Genomic DNA, 26,281 nt, shown 5'->3' on the forward strand with positions numbered 1-26,281 from the left:
CTAACATATAATTTATATGTGATCTGGAGAATGTTCTGTGTGGGCTTGAGAAGAATGTGTATTCAGATGCAGTTAGATGGACTGTTCTGTATATGTTTGTTAGGTCCGTTTGTGCTAAAATGTAATTCAAGTTCAATGTCTCCTTACTCATTTTCTGTCTGTATAATCTATACATTTTTGAGAATGGAGTATTGAAGTATGCTACCATTATTTTATTGTAACCTATTTCTGTCTTCAGATCTACTAATATTTCTTTATAGATTTAGTTTTTTCAATGATGAATGCATATATATTTACAATTGTTATATCTTCTTATTTAATTGACACTTTTATTATTATCTAATGCCCTTCCTTGTCACTTTTTACAGTTTTTGATTTAAATTCTAATTTTTTCTGATAGAAAAATAGGTACCTCTATTTTCCTTTGGTTTCTGTTTGCATGAAAAATCTTTTTCCATCCCTTCCCTTTCAGTGTGAATATTGTCAATGTGGAAGTGGGTATCTTTTCAGAAATCTTTTTATTTTCACTTTTTAAAAAAAATTTTCAGTTATTATGGATACATAATAGCTATATTGCAGTGAGTCTTTTATAGGCAACACACAACTGAGTCATATTATATTTTTATATGTCTTCATAATATTAATTATCTCCTTTTGTATCAGCTTTAAGACTCACCTCAGCATTTCTTGTAAGGTAGGTCTAGTGGCAAATGAGCTCCTGTAGCATTTGCTTCTCTATGAAAGTCTTTCCCGCTCCCCACCGCCCCGCTTCACTACTGAAGGAAAGCTTTGATGAGTGAATTTTTGGTTGGAAGCTTTTCATTTTCTTTCAGCACATTGACTATGTCATTCCACTCCTTGGCCTAGTTTCTGCTGAGAAATCCATTGTCTTATGAGCATTCTCTTGTATGTTAGGATCTTAGTTGTTTTTATTGTTTCTGTTGTTATTGCTGCTGCTGCTTTCAATAATCTCTTGTTTTGATTTTTGACAGTTTGGCTACAATATGTCTTGATGTCATTTTCTATGAGTTGAGTATCTTTGGAGACTTTTCAGCTTCTTGTATTTGGTTGTTTATATTTTCTTCAGATTTGGAAAATTTTGAGCCATTATTTTTTAAATCAGATTTTTGTTCCTTTCTCTCTCTTCTCCTTGTAATTCTGTAATAAGTAAATTAGCTTTCTTGATGTTTTATTGTAAATCCCATAAGATTTCTTCATGACTTTTTCAGTCTACTTTTTCCTACTAACTGCATATTTTTAAATAACTGTGTTTGAGTTCAAAGATTCCTTATTTTCCTTGATCACTTCTGCTGTTGATGATGTGCTCTACTGCATTTTAAAATTGTATTCATTGTGTACTTTAACTCCTGAATTTCTGTTTGGTTCTTTATTATTATTTCAGTTTTTCTGTAAATGTCTTGTTTTGGTCATGTATTATTTTCTGATTTTGTTTAGTTGTTTTTCTGTGTTCTTTTGAAGTTTGCTGAGCTCCCATAAAATAATTATTTTTAATTATCTGTCATGTAATGTATAGATTGCCATTTATTTGGGGCTTGTTACTGTGAAATTATTATGTTCTTTGGGTGGTGTTATGTTTCCCTATTTTTAAAATATTTCTTGTTGCTTTGCATTGATGTCCACACATTTGACGGAGCAGTCACCATTTTCAGACTTTATGAACTGGTTTCAATAGGAAAAGTCCTTCGTCTATGGGTGGGTGTGGGGGTGCTAGAAGGTAGTTTGTAATAGTTCTGGCTCTGTGGGCATAGGAGTATAGTTTACATTGAACTCTGTCAGCTAAGGTCTGTGTTGGCAAAACTTGTAGGGATTATATGCAGCCAGGGATGTGGATAATTACAGTGGCAACCATAGCTTTGGAGTCTTTGGTGGAAAAGGCTGCTAGGGCCCTTCCAATGTGTTTATTCTACCTGAAAAGTCATGGCCAAGAGGATCCCTCTTGGTGCTGGCTCTGGCTGGAGGGCTTGCTTGTGGTAATGGCCACGGGGTCTGATTTGCAATGCCCATGGAGCTGCCACAGAGCTGGAGTCTGAAACATGGACATACATAAAGAAACCAAGGCTCTAGGGTTGGGGCAGGGGTAACACCAGTGCCACAAACACAGACACCCTCACTCTCACATTGAGAATGGTGTATGAGGCATGGGTGCTTGTGGGACAGCTAGGGATTGGGGGTCTAGAGTCCAGGCATGAGCAGAGTTGCAGCATCTCAAAGGCCAAGGATGCAAAGTAGCCTATAGTGACATTGGCTCCAGTGTCTGAGGAGTGGGTGTACACAGCAGAGCCATAGAACTAGGCTCTAGAGCATGGGAATGTAAGGAGCTACAGCAACTTTAGGATCTAGGGAGTGGACTAGTTTGCTGTACTGGCAGCTCAAATGTCAGAGAAATGGGTGCTCATGGAACAGCTGTGGAGCTAGAGTCAGAAGTTAGGGACATGAGAGCAACCATGGTTCTAAGGTCCAGGGTGCAGCTAGACCATAGCCACAGTGGTTCTGATGTTTGAGGCCTTCATGTTCCCAGCATGGCCATAAAGTCCAAGTCTGGAATACAAGCAAGTATAGAGTGGCTAAAGAGGCGAGATTTGGTGTATGGGCACATGTGGGGTAACTATGGCTATAGGGGCATGGGCGTGCATGATGCCAGGAAGGGTAACAGCTCCAGTCCCAGGGAGACAAAACAGCAACTTCTTTTTGCAGTATGTTCCAGAGGGAATGAACAGGGATGACTGTTCGTTACCTCAGTGGTAAAAGGTGTCAATGTCATTTGCAAAGGGAGCTGATGAGGATTGTGTTGGCACCCACCCTGTGGCTGATACTAAGAGCCACCATATTTCTTCTTTATTTCTAGTCATCTCCAGACACCTCAGATATACCAAACTTTGTAGCAATACCTTTTATTCAGTTATTCTTTTTCTTTTTTACATATGTTCCACCATGTTGCTGCATGTGCTTATATGGACACTTGAGCCCTCCCAAAGCTGTTTTCCTTGGTGGATAACTATCGATTTTTTGTGTGGAGAAGGAGAGAAGAAGACTTGCATTTCCTACTGTACTCTCTTATTGGTGCCATCTCATTCACAGTATTTGACAAAACATTTTCATGAGCCAAAGCCAATTCTCTAAATATTACTGGATTTATTTGTATTGTGGTTACTCTAGCTCCACCGGGTTCTTTTGTTGATATATTGAATTTTGAGTAGTAGCCATTTTCAGGAGGGAAGTTTGAACAAATACTTATAAACAAAAATTCAAGTGATAATTTAATATAAATATATTCAGAACTCTAGAAGTAAGCTATATACATTAGGTTAGTGCAAAAACCACAATTCCTTCTTCACCAACATAATATAATGTGCTGAGATAAGTATCAGATAATAGGAACATCAGATGAAGTCTATCTGGTACTAGAGAGTGAGTTGTGAATGTTGTAAAGGACATAAATTGGAAGTGGAGATAGCTGAGATACGGGATCACAGAACATTTTTTAAATAATATCTCTACATATTTATGTAGGTGGATTGGCTAGATTTAAGATGGCAGAGTCTGGAGGTGAAAGGCATCTATTCAGAGGCTATTAGTAGAGCCCTAATGAGAAAAAATGAAGTTCTCTATTACAGCCAGTAACAGTACTTCGAAACCAGAATGTGAATTTGATATGCAACTACTTTCTGAATGCACTTAACAGAAGTAGTTTCTTGTGCAAAAGTAGAATATAAGTTTAAATTTTAATACGGAAAAACTGGTTTCTCTGTATCTGGCTATTTATTTTGCATTTTACACTATTAACTACATAAATTGCAGTTACATTTACTTGCCCTCTCTTCAAGTTGTCCTAAATACTTCTTAGTCATATAAGAGATATGTAAACTGAATGAGTCAAGGAAAAAATGAATTAATTAAGCAATTATTATACAATTACATTTCTGTATGTATGCTAAATATTAGATTAAAGCTTTTAAATCATTAAATACTATCATGAAATAGATCTGTTTAATCCAGAAGCATCTTAATTTTATTTAGATACTTTGGTATAAGCAACTATTAACATTAGATAATGTTTAATATATAATAAATTGTGTTTAAAAATTTAGTGACTTTTCAGGTATTTCTGGCTATCTTTATAAGAATGGAATCTCCTTGAGAACAGAAACTTTATCTTATTCACTACCGTATCTTTGAATGCTAGAGCACTTTTACATCTCTTTCAATAAATAATCCTTGAATAAATGAATAAGGATGAACTCTCTAGAAATGTCACATCCTGAAAGCTCTTACTTTTGAATATTAATAAACATATAAAAGCAAGTAAGTAACTTCTGTATTAGGAATAGGAATAAAAAGCACAATTTTAGAAGGTTCACAAAGAGTATTAATGAATGAAGAAGTTCTTATGTTAGTTAACATTTTCCAGAAAAACAGAACCAATAAGATGTGTGTGTGTGTGTGTGTGTGTGTGTGTGTGTGTGGTGTGTGTGTGTGTGTAGACAGAGAGAGATTTTAAGGAATTGGTTCTTGTGATTGTAGGGCTGGTAATTCCAAAATCTTCATAGCAGGCCTGCAGGCTGGAGACCTGAAGAATAATTGATGATGCAATTTTGAATCCAAAAGCAGTCTGGAGGCAGAATTTCTTCTTCTTTGTGGAAACTTAGTCTTTGAAGATTTTCAATTGACTGGATGAGGCTTACCCACATTACGGAAGATAATATTTTCTACTCAAAGTCTACTGCTTTAAATGTTAATCAGAAGGCTGGGCAAGATGGCTGACTAGAGGTAGCTAGTGTGCTCCACTCTCATGGAGAGAAATACAAGGGATGAGTAAATACAGCACCTTCAACTGGAACATCCAGGTACAGTCATTAAGAACCAGTAACACAACTCAACCCACGAAGAATGGAGAAAAGCAAGGCAAGACAACTCCCCACATGGGAGCAACATGGAGCCAGGAGAGCCTCCCCCATTCAGGAAAGCAGTGAGTGAGTGAGTGACCCTGGGACCCACACTTCTCCCACGGATCTTTTCAACCTCGGGTCAAGAGATCCCTTTGTGAACCTACTCCACCGGGGCCTTCAGTCGGACACACAGAGCTACATGGACATTCAGCAGAGCAGCAGCCGCTCAGGCACACATGGAGCCCCAAGAGATTTAGAAATCTGGGCTTCTCAGCAAAGGCAGCTACAACTCTGGCAAAGCAGGAGGTTAGAACCCTGTACATACTCCTAGGAAAGGAGCTAAATCCAGGCGGCTAAGCAAGAGGTTAAAACCCCATACGTCCTCCTAGGAAAGGAGTTGAATCCAGGTGGCTGAGCAGCAATGATCTGCAAGCTCCATTTCCACAGCACTTCACTGGGTAAAACTTACTGGTTTGGAACCCAGTCAACCACCAGTATCAGTCTTACCCCTCGCTGAGACAGAGCTCTCAGAAGAAGGGGTGGTCTACAGTCTTTGCTGTTTTGCAGCCTTAGACATTACTGCTTTCATTGCAACCACTCTATAGCTTGATCCACCACAATCAAGTAGGCTTTCAGGCTGTGATACAAGGTTGTTTCAACATATGCAAATGAATAAAAGTGATTCACCACATAAACAGAACTAAAGACAAAAACCACATTATCGTCTCAATAGCTGCAGAAAAGGGTTTCGGTAAAATTCAACATCCTTCATGTTAAACACTCTCAATAAACTAGGTACTGAAAGTATACATCAAAATAATAAGAGCCCTCTATGACAAACCCACAGCCAACATCATACTAATTGGGCAAAAACTGGAAACATTCCCCTTGAAAACCAGCCCAAGACAATAATACTCTCTTTCACTACTCCTATTCAACACGGTATTGGAAGTCCTGGTCAGAGCAATCAGAAAAGAGAAAAAAGTAAAGGAAATCCGAATAGGAAAAGAGAAAGTCAGACTATCCCTGTTTGCAGATAACATGATCCTATATCTAGAAAACCCAAAAGCTCTTGGCCCAAAAGCTCCTTCAGTCAATAATCAACTTTAGCTAAGTTTCAGGATACAAAATCAGTGTACAAAAATCACTATCATTCCTATAAACCAGCAACAGCCAAGCCAAGCGCCAAATCAGGAATGCAATCCCATTCACAATAGGCACAAAAAGAATAAAATACCTAGGAATATAGCTAACCAGGGAGGTGAAAGACCTCTGCAATGAGAATTACAAAACACTGCTCAAAGAAATAAGGGATGATACAAACAAATGGAAAAATATTACATGCTCATGGATAAAAATAATCAATATCATTAAAATGGCCATATTTATCAAAGGAATTTACAGATTCAATGCTATTCCTATCAAACTATCAATGACATTCTTCACAGAGTTAGGAAAAAAACTATTTTAAAATTAATATGAAACAAAAAAAGCCTGAATAGCCAAGGAAGTCCTAAGCAAAAATAAGAAAGCTGGAAGCATCAATTTCCAGGTGAAAGCTAGAAGCTACCCAACTTCAAACTATACTATAGGACTACAGTAACCAAAAAAGCATGGTAATAAAACAGACACATAAACGCATAAACCAATGGAACACAGTAGAAAGCCCAGAAATAAGGTCACACACCTACAACTATCTGATCTTAGATAAAGCTGACAAAAACAAGCAATGGGGAAAGGATTCTTATTTAATAAATGTTGTTGGGATAGCTGGCTACTCATATGCAGTAGACTGAAACTGGACCCCTTCCTTACAGTATACCGAAACATTAACTCAAGGTGGATTAAAGACTTGATTGTAAAGCTTAACACTATAAAAACCATAGAAGATAACCTAGGCAATATCATTCTGGACATAGGAACTAGCAAAGATTTCATGACGATGACAAAAGCAATCACAGTAAAAGCAAAACTTGAACAAATGGGATCTAATTAAACTTAAGAGGTTCTGCACACTAAAGAAAACTGTCAACAGAGTAAACAATGCACAGAATGAGAGAAAATATTTGCAAACTATGCATCTGACAAAGGTCTAATATCCAGCATCTATAAGGAACTTATATATATAATATATAAAAAATATATATTACAAATATATGTCTATATATAAATATATGTTTATAGAATAATATATTTATGTATAGATATATAATATATCTATATACAAAATATATATTTATATATAGAATATATATAACAATTCCATAAAAAGTGAGCAAAGAACATGAACAGACACTTCTCAAAAGAAGACATATATGTAACTTACATAAAAAACCTCAATATCACTAATAATTAACAAAATGAAAATCAAAAGTATGATAAGATACCATGTCACACTAGTCAGAATGGCTGTTACTAAAAAGTCAAAAATAACAGGCTGGACTGGGCACGGTGGCTCATGCCTATAATCCCAGCACTTTGGGAAGATCACTTGAAGTAAGGAGTTTGAGACCAACCTGGCCAACATGCAAAACTACATTTCTACTAAAAGTACAAAAAAAAAAAAAAAAATTAGCCGGGCATGGTGGTGCGCGCCTGTAGCCCCAGCTCCTTGAGAGGCTGAGGCACAAGAATCACTTGAACCTGAGAGGTGGTGCTGAGATCGGGCCACTGCACTTCAGCTTGGGTGACAGAGCTGTGTCTCAAAAATAAAAGAAAAGAAAAATAACAGAGGCTGGCATGTTTGGAGAGAAAAAAAGAACACTTATACAGGGTTACGAGTATAAATTAATTCAACCATTGTGGAAAGCATTGTGGTGATTCCTCAAAGAGCTAAAAGCAAAACTAACATTTGACCCAGAAATTCCATTACTTGTTATATACCCAAAGGATTAAAAAATATTCTATCATAAAGACACATGCACGTATATGTTCATTGCAGCACTATTTACAATAGCAAAAACATGGAATCAACCTAAATGCCCATTGATGTCAGACTGGAAAAAGAAAATATGGTACACACACACCATGCAATACTATGCAGCCATAATAAAGAATATCATGTTATTTACAGGAACTTGGATGAATCTGGAGGCCATTATCCTTAGCAAACTAATGTAGAAACAAAAAATGAAATACTGCATCTTCTCACTTATAAGTGGGAACTAAATGATAAGAACATGTGGACACAAAAAGGGGAACGGCGGACACTGGGACCTACTTGAGGATGGAGGGTGAGAGGAGGCAGAGGATCAGAAAAAGTAAATATCTGGTACTAGACTTACTATCTGGCTGACTAATCTGTACATCAAACCTGCGAGTCACAAGTTTACACTTTATAACAAACCTGCACATGTGCCCTGAACCTAAAATAAAAGTTAAAAAAAATTAAATATGAATTTCAAAAGAAATTATATAAATAGAGCAGACAATGCTCTGTAGATCTGGAACCATTTGATAATTGCCTGAATCGTATTTGCTTTACTCAGATATGAAATCGGTGTTAATTACAATTTAAAATACCTTCACAGCAACATCTAAACTAGTGTTTGACCAAATTACTTGCCACAATAGCCTAGCCAAGTGACATGTAAGATTAACCATTATCACAGCTCTCCATGGCAAATAGAAGAATTTCTTTTAGTAGTGTCTGGTTCAATGGAGTACATATTATGAGCACAGTATAAATGCATGAATATAGCATTACAGATACTTAGCCACTGTAAGAGATTGAAGTTATTTTTTGTTGTGATATCAAAAATATTTAAGAGTGTTTTTTCATACACATAGAAGAAACTACAGAATCACTAAAATTTTGCAATTAAATTACTGGTGGAGGTGAATTGATATGTTTTTATGAGTACAGCATAATTGACAATTTTTAAATTTTACTTCCTTATAATTCAATCCTTTTCTTGGTTCACTTTTTAAAAAATTCTTACCTGTTGTTTGAAATTCTTTCAAGTGATGATGTACCCTGTCTGTTGAACTCTGTGGCAGTTTTACGTATGGTGGCTCTTCAGTGTGCTTTTCAATAATGAGCATAGGAATTAAAATGACAATTTGACTGGAAGGAAAATATTGATGGCCATCATTTGCATTGCAGACACAACTGTTGAAGGTACAACCTTTAAACTGAAACTTCATCCCTAAGGCTAGAAAATATGAGATTATTCTTGTAATTCTCACCAAGGATATAGTTTATTTTCTCATCAGCTCATGGATCTTTGATCTGCCACAAGCTCTGTAAATGTATCAGTGATTAAGTGAAACAGCCAATGATAAAAGTATAGCATTGACTGCTGGAGCCCATTGCTATTTCTCCGCACCTCCCCCTTGGACTACAACATTGACCTAGTGATTCATTATTAATAGCTTTTTAGCCTCAAAGCAAGCTTTTACTGTTACATTGCCGGATTCTGAAGATGACAAAAACAAAAGAAGTCATCCTTCAGATCAGCATGTTTTCCTTCTTGTAAAAGTTTCCAAAATGTATTCATAGCATTGTCTTGCTTAGAGTTCCAGTACTTTGTATTCTCCAGGAAGATTTACTCAGGCTAAATTACAAGATATTCAGCCAGTGCATTTTCTACCATTGCCTGCAAATGTCCATCATGGCATTCTCAAATGAATTTGCTTGGTACAAAAGTGGCAATTGATTGTGAATAACTTTTACTTTTTCTAGCAAGTTTTTAATTGAGTATAATTATACAGTCTAGGGAAAATATTTTGAAATATACTGATATTCAGTTTTTCTCCTATTCTTATCAGATGGACATATAGTAAGAAATCTGTTCCAGAAGGATTCATAAATACCGAATAAGAGTGCCTGTGAGGGTGCCTTATAGCTATAAATGGTTTATAGAGACCAGATTTAAAATTCATTGGATCTCTGTCATCTGTCAAAAATAATATCGTTAGTATGTTGGATAGATCAAAGGTTTGAGCTATCATGAGGCAGAGTTTTTCACCTCTAGCTCAATGATATGATTCTCTTTCAAACTGTCCTTAATTTAAAGACCGAGAAGTGAGTTTTTCTCTCTGTATACTTCCGAGTAAAAAAGCAATGTTAGTACGTACAAGTAAAAAATAAAAAATAATTAATAATTTATGCTCCAAATTCTCTCTCTCTCTCACACACACACACATACAAACACACACACACACTTCTTTAATGAGATTAGTACTTATAATCTAAGAAAAAATAAATAAAAGAAAAATAAAGAACTTTGCTTGTATGGCATAATGTTATCCAATAAAAGAACTGAATAATTTTACCAGAAAAGTGTGTTCTTTTTGAGGTTTGCAAGTGTTTGTCCATCCCAAATATCTGCATAAACATTTTCATGTATTTCCTATTTATCTAAAATATAAAAAGCGAAGAAAATATAGTTTTATTTTAGTAATGCTCTAATACCTGTCCCAATTGTTCTTCTTATTTTCTTGGTGCATCCTAACCCTTTTGTGTGTGTAAGTTCATTGTAATTCTCATGGCTCTTAGCATATAGCATTACATATTTCTCAAGAATATGCTTAGTTCCACTCTGTGCATTGTATTTATTTCAGATCAGATAAATTGGTGCCAATCCTGTTACTAAAAGCATTGAAGGAATAAGACCTTGCTTTATATAAATTTCTTCATTAATTTATCTCAGTATTTAATGACCTTTGAAAAGAGAAGGAGGTTTTAATTTATTTTGAGCCTAAATCCTAACTTTGTGATTTAAGCTTAGTTTATTATTTTTTATAATAAATCTTTATATATATGATGATTATAGTCAGTCTCCTTACTGCCCAAGTTAGAGACAGTCTCAGTTTTGTAAAATGTCTTTTTTTAACACAAATTTTAGCACTATCTGTGGTTTAAGTCCCTTTATTTCAGTTCCAGCTGCATACATGCAATTCTACTCACTAGCTATGTCAAATTTTGTCTTCTTAGATGATCAATCAGTAATTCTTCCTTCGTTCTATATTAAAATAGTATAGTCCTTTCATTTTTACTAAGTAATGCTTGTTATAATATTTCTAAATGGCTCCAAATATCCTGAGCTAGCTAGAGAAAATAACATCTTTTGAAAAACACTCACTTCTAAAGCCTTGTTAGGTATTGGTCAAGATAAATTTCCACGTGTAGCTGTGAGTACAAAAGAATAATTTACATTTAAAAAATGCAGACTTTGAGAAAACAAGCCAAACTTAAGGGATAATTTTGATTTGTCTTTGAAGTTTGAAGAAACAGAAAAATGACTAGTAAAAACCAAGAAATGAAATTCTTTGAAGAAGGACATAGTAAATAATGAAATCCTGCAGCAACACAAATATAGAGGCAGAAGAAAGATTACTTACTGTGGTATAAGAAAATCTTGGGTAATATTAGTGTCATTTCATAAAAGTGGCATGTAAGTTAAATAAAGTTTGCATAGGAGGAAGAAAGAAGCATGTGAACACAGGGCCACCTTGGTGGCTCACACCTCTAATCCCAGCACTTTGGGAGGCTAAGATGGGTGGATCACCTGTTGTCAGAAGTTTGAGACCAGCCTGACCAACATAGGGAATTCCCATCTCTACTAAAAATACAAAATTACCCAGGCATGCGTAATCCCAGCTACTTGAAAGACTGGGGCAGGAGAATCGCTTGAACCCGGGAGGTGGAGGTTGCAGTGAGCTGAGAGAACACCAGTGCACTCCAGCCTGGGTAACAAGAGTGAAACTCCATCTCAAATAAATAAATAGATAGATAGATAGATAGACAGATAGAAAGAAAGAAGCATGCGAAAACAAAGTTGAATGCTGAAATCACCTTAGCCCCCAGAAATGTCAGTATTGCTATCAGTAAGATGCAAACATGTTTCTGATTTTTAGTGACCCCTGGATGAAGTTAAGCAGTATGAGTTTGTATTAAATTCAGTAGACAAAATTAAAAAATATATATCTGATAATGTTTAGGAGACTGAATTTAGAGGGAGAGAACATGAAGAGTGTTGAATTAGCAGATAAGGAGACAGAGTTTTATAGAGCAAGGAGCCTTATAAGACACATATTTATTTATTTATTGAATCTTAAGAGCTTGGAGGAATGAGGGACTCACAGTCTTGCTGATGATGCAGAGGGAGTGAATGGGGAAAGGAGATAGATGGGTGCAGTCCCAGAGAAGAACTACAGTATTGTAGACATTGAAGACAGTATATTTACAACCAAGCTAGGGGTGGAGGAGTGACAGTGAAGTACAGTGGAGACAGAAAGCACTAGGGCTTCCTCCCTTCTCAGCAGGAGAAATTTCTCTCCTTCTGATCAAGATTACTATCTCCATCTGTGCTTTGTATAACTGAGGCAAACTGCGTCATCCATCGTCCCTCCTCCTCCTCAAGCTCTGGCCTATTTTCCTATGGCTCCTTTAGCAGATAAGTATATACCCCAGTTGAAAACACATCTATCATGGAAGGAAGAAAGGAAATAAAGAGGAAGTGTGATGGACAACTTTATGTGTAAACTTGGAAAATGTTTTTGAATGAGATTAACATTTATATCAGTGAACTTTCAGTAAGCAAATGGCCCTCCATAACACGTGTGGACCTCATACAATCTGTTGAAGGCCTGAATCTAATAAAAAGACCCACCTCCCAAACAAGAAGAAATTGTCCAGCAGATTGCTTTCAGATTAGAACTGTACCATTGGCTCTTCTCGGTCTCAAGCCTGGCAGCCTTCACTACATTTGGACTTCCCAGTCCCCATAATCATTTCCATAATCATGTGAGTCTCTCTCTACATACACACACACATATTGTGAAAGTTGTCAAATTAAAATAGAGTCAGTTGTGTCAAATTCTGGCAAAACGGAGCTGGCAATAGGCCATAAAGGGAGGGCTCTCATACACAATTCTGATAACAGAAACTCCCACAAGAAGTTTTCCCAAACCACAGCTTACTGCATGAGTCACACAAAGATAGATAGCAGCACAAGGACAGCTAGCTGCTTATACAAAAACATTTGCCTGACACACTATCTCACAAGCCCAATCCTATGAAACAGCCTGCTATATCTAAGATTACAAGTTTTATCTAGCAACTGCCACCACTCACCAATCACAGCTTGCCAGCTCCCAAAAGACATTCTGACACCAGTAAGCTTATCTTTTCCCAGTGAAATCCTAGTTATCCTTTGTTCTCCAGACATACTGGAGACCACCCTGATCTGTATGTGTGTCCTGGATTGCAATCCTATTTCTGGTATATTATTCCCAAATAAAAGAAAAAAAAACTTTTTACTTAGAGATTTGTCTCTCTACATTTTATGTTGACATTGTGTGTGTGTGTGTGTGTGTGTGTGTGTTTGTGTGTGTGTGTCCTATTGGTTCTGTATCTCTGGAGAACCCTTACTAATTCAGGAAGGAAGAAAGGAAATAACCTAGACCCTGATTCTGGTGCTATTCTATAGTTCTTCCACTTTGTAATGCTAAGGTACCTGAAAGAATAGTCTAGAACACTTTCAAACCTCAGAAATAGTCTTGCCTTTCAACAGAATGACAGCTCTAACCATGCTAACCATCCAGAAGCTATTGTGGAACTCCAATTTCAATTTCTGTATTAGTTAGGTCAAGGAATATTAGTTCTTATATGAAAACGAATACATAATCAAGGAGTTCTGTGACTTAATATAACATGTATTTCTCAATAAAAATCTAATGTAGTTATTCTTGGTAGCATGATTCTTTGGGAAGTTTTCCTTTTATCAAATACTCCAGGATTCAAACTGTTCTGATTTAGGATGCTATCTTAAAGACCTCTCTCATAGAGGCCTGCATCCAGCTGAATTTGAGGAAATAGCAAGGAAGTGAAGGACATTTTGAGATATTTTAGAGAACATCTAGAAATGCTGTATATTATTTCTGTTCACAGTCCATTGGTCAGAAATAATCACTTGGCCATACATAAAATCAAAATGAGCGTTTTACTCTTTTCACATACCCAGTATGTAATAAATTATTACTTAAACACATCAGATACTTATGCCACAGTAGTCATAACTTTTAGTTATAATAATAATATATGAGGTATATTATTATTGCTTGTTAATACCATTCTCAGGTAGGGCATATTTATATTGTATACAGTTTTTCTGTTTTCTTTAGAATTAGTCACTTTACTTTTGTCTTTTTTTCGGTATTACTCTTAAGTCATTTCCAATCCCTCTAAAGTAAATATAAATCTTCTCTTAAGATAAACATATCACATATTCTATTAATTTCATTTACTTGAAGATATTTGTCCTACATAAAATTTCTCACTCATGATCTTGACTATTTACTTCCTTTTTGTCACCTACAGTTGTCATTCTAGGGCCTTTTTTGATTGTGATCAGAATTATCTTTTTTCCTGCTCTCTCTCTTTTTTTCTCCTGTTAATTTTTGTTGTTATTTTGTCCTTTAACTGTATTCGCTTGAGCTTCAATACACATGTTCAATCAACAATCTTAAAACGCACACTAGCTATATTACGCTTACCTCCTGAAATTTCTTTACCCTTCATTTAGACGTGCTGAATTCTTTGTAGTTCCGAACTTGTCATGTTATGTCATTCCTCCCTGACATTTGCAATACTGATCTCTCCAGCAAAGTCAATCTTTGAATATTTGAAAGTTGGAGTGTAATTATATGTTAGCTCCCTCTCTTCTCTTTGACAAAATATTTTCCATTAAAAATCATGAAATGAGATGATAAATTTTAATGGCCAGAAAAGAAAGGAAACAAAACAATATACCACAGTCTTCTTGAAGGTTGTTTACATAATCATGCTAGTAAAAAACAGAGAGAAAAAACACACCAAAATAATTCGGCAGTATGAGAAAATAACTGATTAATAATTTTGATTACATTAATATATATTTTAAACAAGGATTATATTTATATATTGGCTTGTTGATAAATGAATAGCATTATTCTTCCTATTTTGAAACCTCAATCCCTGCAAGTTTGTCATTGATTTCATCACAGTTTATCTTCTTTGCAAAAGGTACAAGGACCTAAGCATACTTTTGTATTTTTTAGCAAAAGTCTTCTAAAAAACCTGTGCAGAATTTTTGACGCATGGTCTGTGAATATGATGGAATATGACTCTCATGAATAGGTAACTAATCTCTTAACTTTGAGTTAATCAAAATGAAGCTGAGTTTAGGTGGTCCTGACCTAATCAGATGACCCTTTAATAAAAGAAGCATCAGAGAGGCATTCTGCTGACCTTCAGTATGCAGCCTTCATAATGTCTACAGCTGAAAGGAAATTGAATTTGGTAATAATATTTTGAGCTTGGAAGAAAAGCCCAAACTCCAGATGAGATTACAGCCTAGCTGACACCTTGATTTCAGCCTGTGACACCCTGAGCAGAGAGTTCAATTATGCTGTTCCCATTCTTCTAATTCCTACTCCCAGAAAATCTCTGAGATTATACATGAATACTGTTTAATTTTAATTTTTCAATCTGGGGTACATGTGCAGGATGTGCAGGTTTGTTACATAGGTAAATGTGTGCCATGGTGGTTTGCTGCACCTTATTAACCCATCACTTAGGTATAAAAACAGACACATAGACCAATGAAACAGAATAAAGAACTCAGAAATAAGATTGCACATCTAAAACCATCTGATCTTTGTCAAACTTGACAGAAACAAGCAATGGGGAAAGGATTCTCTATTTAATATATGGTGCTGGGAGAACTGACTATTCATTTGGAGAAAATTGAAACTGGATCCCTTCCTCACACTTTATATAAAAATTAACTCAAGAGGGATTAAAGACTTAAGTGTAAACTCCCAAACTATCAAAACTCTAGAAGAAAATTTAGGCAATACCATTCAGAACATAGGCATGAGCAAAGGTTCCATGATGAAATTGCCAAAAGCAATTGCAACAAAATCAAAAATTGACAAATGGGTTATAATTTAACTAAAGAGCTTCTGCACTGCCAAACAAACAAACAAACAAAAACCAACCATTAGAGTAAACAGGAAACCTATAGAATGGAAGAAAATTTTTACAATCTATCCTCTGACAAAGGTCTAATACCCAGAGTCTACAAGGAACTCAAACAAATTTACAAGAAAAAAAAAAACCGTTAAAAAATATGCAAAGGACATGAACAGACACTTCCCAAAAGAAGACATTCATATAGCCAACAAACATATGAATGTTGTTTTAAGTCACTAAGTTGGTAGTAATTTGTTACGCAGCCATAGAAAACTAAAAAAAAAAAAAAAAGTAAAACTGCAGGCCCCAATCCTTATGGATATAGATACAAAATTCTCAAAAATTTTAGCAAGTGAAATCCATAAATATATAAAACTAATAATACATCATTCCCAAATTGGGTTTATATTGAGAATGATAAGATGGTCTTATATTTAAAAAATGAAAGGGCTGGGCGCGGTGGCTCACGCCTGTAATCCCAGCACTTTGGGAGGCTGAGGTGGGCGGATCACGAGGTCAGGAAATCGAAACCCTCCTGGCTAACATGGTGAAACCCCGTCTCTACTAAAATAAATACAAAAAATTAGCTGGGTGTGGTGCCGGTCGCCTGTAGTCCCAGCTACTCAGGAGGCTGAGGCAGGAGAATGGCGTGAACCCAAGAGGCGGAGCTTGCAGTGAGCTGAGATCCGGCCACTGCACTCCAGCCTGGGTGACAGATCAAGACTCCGTCTCAAAAAAATAAATACATAAAAACTAAAAAATAAATCAATATAATCTATATTAACAGAAAGGAAGAAAAATATGCTAATATCAGTTTATACAGAAAATCATCTGACAGAATTCAACCCCCATTTATAGTAACTCTCCCCAAGCTAGCTCTAGAAGGGAGTTACTCAACGTGATAAAGGGCAGGTAGAATAGACTTACAGGTAATAGCAACATTAATAATAAAATAATGATTATTTTCCCCTAAGATCTGTGAAAAGGGAGGAATGTCTTCTCTCTCCACTCTTCAACAACCTAACATTGTTAAGTCAGTGCAAAAAGGAGTAAAACAAATAAAAGGTATGCCAATTTGAAAGGAAAAAATACAATTTTTCTTCTTCACACTGACAGAAATCATTTTTAGAAAACCATGAAGAATCTACAATAAAAGGAAAAAGATAGCCCTCCTAAAATATTAGCTAGAATATAATTTCAGTACACATATTTCAATAAAATGTCTATATATTAGCAATAGCAAATGGAATTTGAAATTTCAAAATTATACAATTTACAAGAGCTCTTCAAAATTAAATACTGAGGCGTAAATCTAGCATAATGTAACTCCATCTCAAAGAGATATCTATACTCTTACGTTTATTGAAGCATTATTCACAATAACCAAGATACGAAAACAATCAAGTGTCTATTGATGAATGAATAAAGAAAGTGTGTGTCTATGTATTTACAATAAAATATTTTTTGAAAAATCCTCCTGTTTGCAACAACGTTGATAAAGCTGGAGGACAGTATGCTGAGTGATATAACTCAGGCATAGACAGCTAAATACCATCAAACAGTCTCATTTCTGTGTATATATCCAAAGGAAATGAAGTCAGTATCTCAAAAAGAATTTCCACATGATCTCACTTACAAGTGGAATCTAAAAAAGTCAAAATTCTAAAAGCAGAAAGCAAAATGGTGGTTGTCAGTGGCTCAGGATGGGGGAAATGGGAAGATATTGATCAAAGGATAAAAACTGTCAGTTATAAGGTGAATAAGTTCTGGAGGTCTTACATACAGCATAGTAACTATAGTTAATAATTCCATATTGTTTGTTTGAAATTTACTAAGAGTATACATCTTAATTGTTCACACTACACACATACACACACACAGGGGTAACTGTAGAAACTCTGTGTGGCAATTAACATGTCAATTAATTTGATTGTGGTAATTATTTCACAAAGTATACACACAGCAAAGTAGCACATGTACACTTTGAATATATATAACTTTCACTTGTCAATTATACCTCAATACAGCTAGGAAAAAAGAAATCCAACTAAAACATGGAGATTTCCAATATCTTAGATGATTTATCAAAAATTATATATGAATACAAAGTAAAAACATGAAAATAATTTTCTATATCATGAGTCTCTTAGGAAATGTAAATTATTAACACCACAATAACACATTATTATACAACTATAGAATGACTAATATGAAAATCAGAGACAATATTGAGTACTAGAAAACACGTGGAACACCTGGAACTATCATACATTGCTGGTGGGAATGCAAAATGATACAACTGTTATGGAAACAGACGGCAGCTTCTTTCAAAATTAACATACACTTTCCTATGACCCAGAAATACAACTGCCAGGCATTTAACTAGGCAAATGTGAATTTATGTCAAAAAGTCCCTACTCTAGATGTCTATAAAATTTGTGTTAATAATTACCAAAAACTGGGGGAAAAGAAGTGACTTCTAAGTACGAGTGGACAAATAACTTGTGATATATCCAGATACTTAAATACTACTCAACAATTTAATGGAACAACTTATTTATATATGCAAAAACTTGGATGTATCACTGAGGTATTGTGTTGAATGAAAGAAACAGACACAAAGTTTATATACTATATGGTTTACTTTGTATGATGTTCTCCAAAAGACAATGCTTTATATCCATTGCAAATATTTGCCACTTTTTAGGGGTGGGTAGAGGCTATGAATTTAAATGAATAACATGAGAAAGTTGTGGTGATTGCGCTTTTTTGTATCTTGTTTGTGGTCGTGGCTATACGAATCTGACAACTCTAAAAGCCAGCATGATTTCTTACCTCCAAATGACCACACTAGCTCCCCGGCAAGCTTTTATTTGGCTGTTCTCTGTCAGACCGGAAAGACTGAAATGACAAACACAGAATTCCAAGTCTGGATAGCAAAAGAAGTCATTGACATATAATGGAAGATTGAAATCCAATCCAAGGAAAGCAATAAAATGGTCCAAGATTAGAAAGAAGACAAAGCCATTTTAAGAAAGAACTGGCCGGGCACAGTGACTCATGCCTCCCAGTACTTTAAGAGGCCGAGGAAGGTGGACTACCTAAGGTCAGGAGTTCAAGACCAGCCTGACCAATATGGTAAAACCTCATCTCTACTAAAAATACAAAAATTAGCCGGGTGTGGTAGTGGGTGTCTGTAATCCCAGCTGCTCGGGAGGATGAGGCAGGAGGATTGCTTGAACCTGGGAAGTGAAGGTTGCAATGAGCCAAGATTGCACCACTGCACTCCAGCCTGGGTGACAGAGTGAGACTCCATTTCAAAAAGAAAAAAGAACCATACTAAACTTGTGGAAATAAAAAAAATCACTACAGGAATTTGAGAATGCAATTGGAAGCACTAATAACGTAATAGACCACGCCGAAGAGAGAATCTCATAGCTCAAAGACAACTCCTTTGAATCAACACAGGAAGACAAAAATAAAGAAAAAGGAATTGAATGAAATGAACAAAACCTCCAGGAAATATGGGATTGCCTAAAGAGACAGCACCTGTCACTCATCAGCATTCTAGAAAGAGATGGAGAGACAGCAAGCAACTTGAAAACACATTTGGTATATTGTCTTGAAAATTTCCTCAACCTTGCTAGAGAGGTCAACATGCAAATTCAAGAAATTCAGAGAACCCCTGCAATAACTATTCAAGACAACTATCTTAAAGACACATAGTTATCAGATTCTCCAAAGCAACTGTGAAAGAAAAATTCCTGAAGGCAGCTGGAGAGAAGGGGCAGGTTACGTACAAAGGGAACCCTATCAGGACCTTTCAGGAGAAGGTCCTAAGATATTGGAGATTTCCAATATCTTAGATGATTTATCAAAAATAATACATGGATACAAAATAAAAGCATGAAAATAATTTTCTATATCTCGAGTCTCTTAAGAAATATAAATTATTAACACCACAATAACACATTATTATACAACTATTAGAATGACTAATATGAAAATCAGAGACAATATTGAGTACTAGAAAGCATGTGGAACACCTGGAACTATCATACATTGCTGGTGGGAATGCAAAATGATACAACTGTTATGGAAGCAGACCTATGTAAAGGTCAGCAGACCTTTCAGGAAAAACCTTACAAGCCAGAAGGGATTGGGGGCCTATATTTAGCATCCTTACAGGAAATAAATTCAAACCAAGAATTTCATATCCAGCCAAACTAAGCTTCATCATTGAAGGAGAAATAAAATCCTTTTCAGACAATCATATGCTAAGGGAATTAATCACCACAAGATCTGCCTTACAGGAGGTCCTTAAGAAAGTGCTAAACATAAAAATGAGAGACCATTACCTGCTGCCAAAAATACACACTTAAATATATAACCCGCTAGCACTATAAAGCAATTCTACAATCAAGTCTACATAACAACCAGCTATGACAGTATCAATTTCTCACATATTAATACTAACCTTGAATGTAAATGAGCTAGATGCCCCACTTAAAAGACAAACAGTGACAAGTTTGATAAAGAAGCAAGGCCCACCTGTATGCTGTCTTCACAAGACCTATCTTGCATACAATGACACCCAGATGCTCAAAGTAAAGGGGTGAGAAAAGATCTATCAATCTAAGACAAAACAACAAAGAGCAGGGGTTGCTATTCTTATTTCAGACAAAACAGACTTTAAAGCAACAATGATTTAAAAGGAAAATGAAAGGTATTACATATTGATAAAGGGCTCAATTCAACAAGAAGACTTAGCTATCCAAAATATATATATGCACCCAACACTGAAGCATCCAGTTTTGTAAAACAAGTTTTTACAGACTTATGAAGGGATTTAGACAACCACATACTAAGAGTGGGACCACATTATTCAACACCCCACTGACAGTGTTAGACATATCAAAGCGAAAAACCAAACAAAGATAGGGAACTAAACTCCACACTTAATCAAATGGACCTAACAGACATCTAAAGAGTACTTCACCCAACAAAAACAGAGTACACATTTTCCTCATCTCTACATAACACATACACTCAGATCAACCATATGATTTGCCCTAAAACAATTGTAAATGAATTTTGAAAAATCATACCAACCACACTCTCAGTCCACAGCATAATAAATATGAAAATCAATATAAGAAGTTTTCTCAAAACCATACAATGACATGGAAATTAAACAACCTGCTCCTGGGTAACATTTTAGGGAATGAAATGAAGGTATAAATCAAATAGTTATTTGAAAATAATGAAAACAAAGATACAACCTACCAGAATCTCTGGGACACAGCGAAAGCAGTATTAAGAGGAAAGTTTACAGCACTCTATGTTTGCATCAGGAATTTAGAAAGATCTCAAATGAACAGCCTAACCTTACACCTAGAGGAACTAGAAAAACAAGAGGAAATCAACCCCAAAGTTAGCAGAAGAAGGGAAACAACCCAAATCAGAGCTGAACTGAATAAAATTGAGATTTGAAAATTCCCACAGAAGATCAATGTAACAAGGAGTTGGTTTATTGAAAAAGAAATGATTGATAGAATGTTAGCTAGACTAATAAAGAAAAAATATCCAAATAAACACAATCAGAAGTGACAAAGATATCATAACCACTGATCCCATAGAAATACAAAAATCCTTGGAAACTATTACGAACACCTCTATGCACACAAACCCAAAAACCTGGAAGAAATCAATAAATCCTTGGAAACATACAACCTCCCAAGATTGAACCAGGAAGAAGTTAAAATCCTGAATAGACCAGTAACAAGTTCTGAAGTTGAATCAGCAATTAAAAACCTACCAACCAAAAAGCCCTGGACCAAACAGATTCATAGCCAAATTCTACCCAAGGTATAAAGAAGAGCTGGTGTTAATCCTACTGAAATTATTCCACAAAATTGAGGAGGAAGGATTCCTCACTGACTCATTCTGTGAGGCCAGCATCATTCTGACACCAAAACCTGGCAGACACACACACACAAATTTCAGGCCAATATCCCTGATGAACATGGATGCAAAAATCCTCAGCAAAATATTAGCAAACTGAACAGAGCAGCACATCAAAAAGTTAATCCACTATGATCAAGTAGGCTTTATTCTTGAGAATCAAGTTTGGTTCAACCTAGACCAATCAATAAATGTGATTCATCAAATAAACAGTACTAAAAATGCCATATGATAATCTCAATAAATGCAGAAAAAACTTTGAAAATATTCAACATCTCTTTGTGCTAAAAGTCCTCAACAAACTAGGCATCAAAGGAACATAACTCAAAATGGTAAGAGCCATTTATGACAAACCCACAGCCAACATCATATTAAATGGGCAAAAGCTGGAACCATTCCCTTTGAGAAAAGGAAAAAGACAAGGATGTCCTCTCTCACTAGTCCTATTCAACATTGTACTGGACATTCTAGCCAGAGCAATCAGGCAATGACAAGAAATAAAATATATCCAAATAGGAAAAGAGGAAGTCAAGCCATCTCTCTTCACAGAAGGTATAATTCTACACTGCAAAACCCCATAGTCTCTGCCCAAAAATTCCTAGATCTGATAAAAAACTTCAGTAAAGTTTCAGGTACAAAATTGGTGTCAAAAAATCAAGAGAATTTCTATATACCAGTAATATCTGAGAGCCAAATCAAGAACACAGTCTGACTTATAGTATCCACAGAAGAATAAAATACTTAGGAATTCAGTTAACCAACGTACAAGTTTGATAAAGAAGCAGGGCCCAACTGTGTGCTGTCTTCACAAGACCTACCTCACATGCAATGACACCCATATGCTCAAAGTAAAGGGGTGGGAAAAGATCTGTCAATTTAAGAGAAAACAACAGAGTAGGGGTTGCTGTTCTTATTTCAGACAAAACAGATTTTAAAGCAAGTATAATTTAAAAGGAAAATGAAAGGCATTACATATAGATGAAGGGCTCAATTCAACAAGAAGACTTAATTATCCAAAATATATATGCACTCAACTTTGGAACACCCAGATTCACACAGGTTTTTAGAGACTTATGAAGATATTTTTTAGAGACTTATGAAGATATTTAGACATCACATACTTTTGTATAGTGCTGAAAGATATCAGAGACAACACAAACGGAAAAATATTATATGACAATGGATAGGAAAAATCAATATTATTAAAATGGCCATACTGCCCAAAGAAATGTATAGATTCAATGCTCTTGCTATCAAACTACTCATAAAATTTTTCACAGCATTCGATAAAACTATTACAAAATTTATATGAAACCAAAAAATAGCCCAGATATTCAAAGCACTCCTTCACAAAAGGAACAAAGCCAGAGGCATCACACCACCCAACTTCAAACTATACTACAAGCCTACAGTAACCAAAACGGCATAGTACTGGTAGAAAAAACAGACACACAGGCCTACGGAATAGGATAGAGAAATGAGAAATAAAGTTGCACACCTACAACCATCTGTTCTTCGACAAAGTTGACATTAAGCAATGGGGAAGGGACTTTCTGTTTAATAAATGGTGTTGGAATAAGTGTTTAGTCATATGCAGAAGATTGAAACCCCTTCTTTTCAGCATATGCAAAAATTAAGATAGATTAATGACTTAAATGTAAGACCTAGAACTAAAAACTCTAGAAGAAAATCTAGGAAATTTCATTTCTAGAAATATCATTCCAGACATAGACCTTGGCAAAGATTTTATGGCAAAGTCTTCAAAAGCAATTGCAACAAAGTGATGGAGAAGTGGGGCCTAATTCAACTAAAGGTCTTCTGTACAGCAGAAGAAACCATCAACAGAGCAAAGCGATAACCTACAGAATGAGACAAAATATTCACAAAATATGCTCCAACCAAGGTCTAATATCCAGAATCTACAAGGAACTTAAACACCAACAACGAAATAGCAAAATATCACATTAAAAATTAGACAAAGGTTATGAACAGATGTTTCTCAAAAGAAGACATACCCATGGCTAATAAGCATATGCAAAAATGCTCAATAGACTAGTCATTAGAGAAATGCAAATCAAAACCACATTGAGTTACCATCTCACACAATCAGAATGGCTGTTATTGAAAAGTCAAAAAATAACATGTTGGTGAGGTTGCAAAAAAAAAAAAAAAAAGAAAGAAAAAGAAAAAAAGAAACACACCTGTACACTGCTTGGGGGAATGGAAGTTATTCCAGCCACTTGTGGAAAGCAGTCTGAAGATTTCTCAAAGAACTTAAAACAGAGCTACCATTCAGCCCTGCAATACTCCCTGGGTATACATCCAAAGGAATACAAATGCACATGCACTTGTATGTTCAACACAACACCATTTGCATTAGTAAAGACACAGAATCAACCTAGATGACCATCAACAGTAGACTAGATAAAGAAAATACGGTACATATGCACCATGGAATACTATGCAGCCATAAAAAAAAAAAATCGTGTCCTTTGCAATAATGTAGATATGGCTGATGGCCATTGTTCTAAGTGAATTAATGCAGGAACAGAAAACCAAATATTGCATGTTTTCCCTTGTAAGGGGGAGTTAAACACTGTAAATGCGGACACAAAGAAGAGACAGATAGACACTGGAGCCTACTAGAGTCTGGAAAATGATGATTGAAAAACCGCAAGTCAAAACTATGCTTGCTACCTGGGTGATGAAATTATTTGTACACCAAACCCCAGTGACACACAATTTAAACATGTAACAAACCTGCACGTGTACCCCCTGAACCTAAAATAAAAGACGAAAAGGAAAAAAGTCAAGACCATACACCCAAATGTCTATATAATTTATATTTAATACAAATATGTAGACTTTTTAATATATTTAACTTACACAGGCAGTATAGCTACATTATCATCAACTTTTTTACTTGATTGAACTATATTGTTATATATTTAAATATAAACAATTCTTTCACATTAAGATGTGTGTGTGTCAAAAAATTTCCAAAATTGCTAATATATTTCTTAAAATTCCTAAATATTTGTTTACACTAAAACAAATGAAAAAGGCTGAAAGATGCTGAGCATGGATGTAATTTTCTATAGCAAACTTATGATAAGGCCAGGCATGGTGGCTCATGCCTATAATTCCAGCACTCTGGGAGGCCAAGGCAGGCAGATCCCCTAAGGTCAGGAATTTGAGACCAACCTGACCAACATGGCGAAACCCTGTCTCCACAAAAAATACAAAAATTAGCTGGGCATGGTGACACATGCTTGTAATTCCAGCTACTTGGGAGGCTGAGACAGGAGAATCGCTTGAATCCAGGAGGTGGAGGTTGCAGTGAGCCGATATCATGCCATTGCACTCCAGCCTGGGCAACAAGAACGAGACTCGATCTTAAAAAAAAAAAAAAAAGAGAAAAAGAAAAAAGAAGAAAGGAAAACCTATGATAAAAAACCAAGTCATACAAACATTGACAATTTAATTTGTTCTGGTAATGTAAAAGCAGTGTCTTTTGTCATTTGTCCTGGCATTTGAAAATGACAGGATAGAAGTAATTCAGTTTCTGTTGCTTCATCTTACATTCACTGTGCTATTGTTGCTTATTTCAAACCTGTTAAATGCAGAAATATAAAGCACTGTCTGGGTGGAAGACAAAAATGTTACCAGACAAAGCTCCATACTATTACAAATTCTTGAAATCAACATATGTACCTGAGCACTAAATAACTAGGGGTTCTTCAAATTAACTTCTGTGTGAAGTATAATATTTATTTAAAAAATATATTTTAAAATTGCATATATGTAGCATAACATGTATTGTGCAACTGCAACAATAGTTTAGAACAAAAACGTTAGATAGATAATATGTTCATATAGATAATATGTATATGTTCAAAACTAGATAGTTTGATTTAGAACATATCTACTGTTTAGATAGTTTAGAACATAGATAATAGTTTAGAACACTAACATATTTTTATATCAGTGATAAAGATTATATTGTGATAAGGACTAATTTTGAGTATTATTATTATTTTTAATTATCTATGAAGAACTGCATCACCTTATTGCCTGCTCCTGCCAGCTGACTCCGACTGCCCAGCCCTTGATGCCCCAGGGCCACTTGATGAAATGTTCCAAGCACCTGCCCCTTTATTTCTGTTTTAATCTACCTAACTCCTACTGGTCCTAAAATTTTTTTTTTTCTTTCTCTTCTCCATATTTCCTGATTCTCCTCCCTTTCTTCCTTCTATGGCATTGTAGCATGTTCTTATATATTTAATTCAGGATTTTTCAGATAATGACACCTTAAGTATCTTCACAGTCAAACATGGTTATCATAGTTTAGGATCCTCCAAGAGCAAGTCTTGAGACAAAAATTCTAGTTCAAATAAGTTGTTAGGAAAGATCCCAGATAAATCTGGTAGGCAAATCGTGAAGGATAGCA

This window comes from Trachypithecus francoisi, unplaced genomic scaffold, assembly GCF_009764315.1.
Source record: "Trachypithecus francoisi isolate TF-2019V2 unplaced genomic scaffold, Tfra_2.0 Lachesis_group15, whole genome shotgun sequence".
NCBI classification, from domain to species: Eukaryota; Metazoa; Chordata; class Mammalia; order Primates; family Cercopithecidae; genus Trachypithecus; species Trachypithecus francoisi.